Here is a 4,617-nt window from a genome sequence, read left to right as displayed (position 1 = left end):
ACTGGTAGCTCACCCGGGGCCGGGTACACAGTAGGGGCCTCAGGGTGGGAGAAGCAGGTCCTAGGTTTTCCCAGCCCCGTGAGGGGGCAGCAGGCAGGGCAGAAGGAGAGCCCAGGGTCCCTTCTGGGGCTGACCGAGGAGATCCCCGTGGGCTTGACCTTCAGGGCACCATGGTTCCTTCTTAGAATCCAGGCAGGGTGAACTGGACGAGCTATATCAACGCTAAGAGAATCATGCAGTGTTTGGGCAAGAAGAGAGGTTGGGAAGCCTCCTTGTGGTACATGTGCATGACCCTGAAGCCCAGAAAGGGAAAGGGTTTTGTTGTCAGACACGCAGCAAGGCTGCAGAGGCTGGACTCCTACTGAGGACTTCTTGACTCGCAGCCCAGGGAGTGAAGAAAAAGCGTCCCAAGGGGCTGGGATGTGAGAGAAGCCCCCTCCTGGGCGGGGGCACTGGAGCTTTCTGCCTTGAGGAACCCTGGAACACGGGCCTGGGACTGCAGCCGGTGTGGGCTGGGGCAGGGGAGGCTCCTGATTGTCCCTCCTGTTCTGTCCACATCTTCATGATTCCCAGGCCTCTGCTTCACTCCCTCATTGCTGATTTCTTCTTCTCTTCCCAATATGGTTGTAAGATGCTTAAGGAATTTATTTATTTTTTAAATTTTATTGAACTCCTGACCTCAGATGATCCGCCTGCCTTGGCCTCCCAAAGTGCTGGGATTACAGGCGTGAGCCACCGCGCCCGGCCACTTAAGACATTTATTAAAGAACATTTGGAGTTCCTTTTTTCTTTATTGTGTAAAACATACATAACAAAATTTACCATTTTAACCATTTTTAAGGATACAATTCAGTGGCAAAGTACATTCACATCGTTGTGCAACCATCACCACCATCCATGCAACAGGACTTTTCATCTTCCCTAACAGAATGGAGTTTTATTTTAACTGTAAAGCTGAATTGAATATTTTACATGATTTTGGAAAACATTCTTCCCAAATTAACTGAGAAGTTAACTGCTTGTGGTCTGTATGTGTGTGTGTGTGTGTGTGTATATATATATATATATATATATATTTTTTTTTAACAGGGTCTCACTGTTGTTCAGGCTGGAGTGCAGTATTGCAATCTCTACCTCCCTGGGCTCACGTGATCCTCCCATCTCAGCCTCCCAAGTACCTGCTACTACAGGTGCACGCCACCATGCCCAGCCTGTACTTCGTTTCTGAGGATCAAGGCCTCACAGACTCTGTGTGTGTGTGAGTGGGACCGTGGTCACCGTTTTCTTAGTGGATTGGCTCCTCCTCATTAGTAGAGAGACCTATGATGCCTCCATGCCCTGCAGTTCCAGCTTTTAAAGTAGTGTGTGTGTTTGTGTGTGAGTCCTATTGGGGTCCACCTTTCAGCCCTGTCTTGCAGCTCAAACTCCAGCCACAACTGTGGCCCCGTGCAGCTCAGAGAAATCAGGTTGGCTCAGGGGCTTTTCCTGCTTTAAGGCAGAGGGTGAGAAGGCTGTGGCTGGGCCCAGCTAACATCTCACCTGCTCCTGGGTCAAGAGGTGATACAGTTGGAGGTCAGACCAGGCTGAGCCATTTCCTCAGCCAGGAGTATCTTATGGCATGGCACAGGACAACACCAGGAGGCCTCACCTTCCTGCTCAGAAAAGCCCACTCCTTGACTCTGGCCCTGTGGCAAGCAATCATCTGTCCTTTATCTCATGCCTGGCCCTCTAGGCAATGTTGGAGACCAAGAAGGTAGGGGATGGAAGTGGCTGAGCCAGGATTTGAACCCAGGACGTGGTGTTTCTCAGCAGGGTTGGCACCAGCATTCTTGTTGAGATGATTTGTCATTGGGTAGGACTGTCCTATGCATTTTAGGTGTTTGCTATCCCTGGCCCTGCCCCCTGAATGCCAGTGTGTCCTGCAATCGTGATAACCAAAAGCATCCCATGTATTTCTAGTGGCCTCCTAGGGACCAGGAGGAAAGAGACTTGGGTAAGTTCACTTCAGATTCAGCTATAAAAAGGAATAGTTATCCTTGTGGTTAGTTTAGCTGTCATGGGACACAGCAGCACTCAGTAAATGTACTTCTCTCTCTTCCAGAAAGGGGTACTTTGAGGCTCTACTGCCTTTCTTGGCAGGAGGCCTGAGGCCCCCAAGTCCTTGAGGCTCAGCTGTGAAGCAGGGTGCTCCCCAGTGTCTCAGATGGAACCTTGAACAAATCACTGATACCTCTGTGCCTCTGTGCTCACTCTGGGAGCTTTGAGGACTCAGCAGACTCTAAATGTTTAAGCTTGCAGCTGACAAGTTTACAGGCATTAGGATACAAGGTATGAGACCGCAAGGGGGCAGCAGTGGGCCAAGAATGCCCCATCCTGCCCAAAGGAGCAGGAGACACCCCCCTCAGAAGACTGGGGAAGTAGGGGAACGCATGGCTTCTACCCCCACGAGGATCTACCTGCCAACCACCCAGCCTCATGGAGCTGCCTATCAGATTCCATGCTCTGCCAGACAAGTTTCGGAAGGACAAATTAGAGGACAAACCCAAGAGCCTAGGTGCAGTCCCAAGCCTGCCACTATGTCCTGGCTGTGCATCCCTGGCCAGGTGACTACCCTTTCTGAGCCTCAGTTTTCCCCTATGTCAAATGGAAACAGCGACACCTGTCACACAAGCCCTGGACTTCGCAGGGCTGGTGAGGGGATCAAGTGAGGTTCCTGGATGGAGGGAGGAGGGAACTGTGAAGTGTAGCATGCAGGTGGTGAGGTATGCTGGAACTCCAGAGGAGGCGTGGACACCCAGTGACCTCCATCAGTCATCACAGCCCCACTGTGTTTCTCTTCCTTTTCCTACTACTGGCTTCCCTGCTGACTGAGACAACTGGCTGAGTGATGTGGCCTGCCACTTACTGCCAGTTCCTTAGGGAGACAGAGGAGGGGACTGGATATATCCCTCCCTCCTTAGTGTGTGGCCGAGCCTCTTCTGCTTAGCAAGGCCATGTCACAGAAGTCTGAGGGGGACTGCCCATACTGTGGCCTGCCCTAGGCCTCAGTCCTTGGAGACTCAGATGCCGTCAGTGCAATGCACCAGCACTGTCAGAGACACCATCACTGCAGAGACACCATCACTGCAGACCCTTCTTTTTTTTTTTTTTGAGACGGAGTTTCGCTCTTGTTGCCCAGGCTGGAGGGCAATGGTGTGATCTCAGCTCACCACACCTCTGCCTCCCGGTTTCAAGCGATTCTTCTGCCTCAGCCTCCTGAGTAGCTGGGATGACAGGCATGAGCCACCACGCCTGGCTAATTTCGTGTTTTTAGTAGAGATGGGGTTTTTCCATGTTGGTCAGGCTGGTCTTGAACTCCTGACCTCAGGTGATCCGCCCGCCTCAGCCTCCTAAAGTGCTGGGATTACAGGCGTGAGCCACCACGCCCAGCCCATGGCCCTTCTGGTCTAGGCCACCCTGGGTTTGCTTGGTTTTGTCATCTGTAACAGGGTCTCTCTCTTAGGGTTGTTATAGGGACCAGCTGTGGTGAGAAGTGGGAACACTTTTCAGGACTGTGGCCCTTGCTCAGCAGCTTTGGAGTCAGGAGAGATGAAAATCAGAACCGAGGGTGCTTCTGGGTGAGGGACACACCCTACATTCTTCGCATACTCTGCACTGGATCCTCACGGAACCACAATCTCCAAGCAGTACCCTGTCATTTCACAGCTGAGGTGGCACTTTGTATTTTTTAGAGGGGGCTGCAACAAGATCTACAATTCCACATTTTCTCCTTGAAATATGATGTTGACACTTTCCCGTGGAGAGGTGGGGTCTAATTCTCCTCCCTCCACCCTTTCAGAAAGTGACACCACGTGACTTCTGAGACTTGGCCCTAAAAGGTGACACAGCTTCCAACTGGCTGACCTGGGACAGTCACTTTTGGAATCCAGCCACCATGTGGGAGGCAGCCTGGGTCACATGGAGAGGCCACAAATAAGTATTTGCCATCTGAGGTCCCTGCTATAGCCAGCAGCAACCACCATGTGAGAGTTTGAGTGAGAAGCACCCACACTGAGCTCATTAACCACAGACTGTACAAGAGAAACTGAATTTTTTTTTTTTTTTTTTTTTAAAGAGAGGAATTTCTCTACGTTGCTCAGGCTGATCTTTAACTTCTGGGCTCAGGCAGTTCTCCCGCTTCAGCCTGCCCAGCAGCTAGGACCACAGGCATGCATTAACCCAGTCTACTAGTGTGAATTCTTTACTTTTGGTAGAGATGGAGTTTCACTATGCTGCCAGCCCGGTCTCGAACTCCTGGGCTCAAGTGATCCTCCCACCTTGCCCTCCCAAAGTATTGGGATTAAAAGCATGAGCTGCTGTATCTGGCCAAAATGACCATTGTTTTAAGGCAACAAGCTTTGGAGAGATTTGTTATGCAGCAGTCTGGTAACCGCAATAGAGGAGCACACAGGGGCTCAGTTTGACAGGTAATGACTTGCCAGAAGACTCAGCTGATGTGTGGCAGGACCAGGCCATGAATCTGTGTCTTCCAAACTCCAAATCCCATCTTTGCCCTGACCCTGAACTTCCTCCTTTGGCTTCTGGGATGGCTCTTACTCAGGGAGAGTCCCCTTTTCC

Source organism: Rhinopithecus bieti, unplaced genomic scaffold, assembly GCF_001698545.2.
Source record: "Rhinopithecus bieti isolate Rb0 unplaced genomic scaffold, ASM169854v2 scaffold_26546, whole genome shotgun sequence".
In the NCBI taxonomy this organism is placed as follows: domain Eukaryota; kingdom Metazoa; phylum Chordata; class Mammalia; order Primates; family Cercopithecidae; genus Rhinopithecus; species Rhinopithecus bieti.
Note: the sequence above shows the minus strand (reverse complement) of the source record.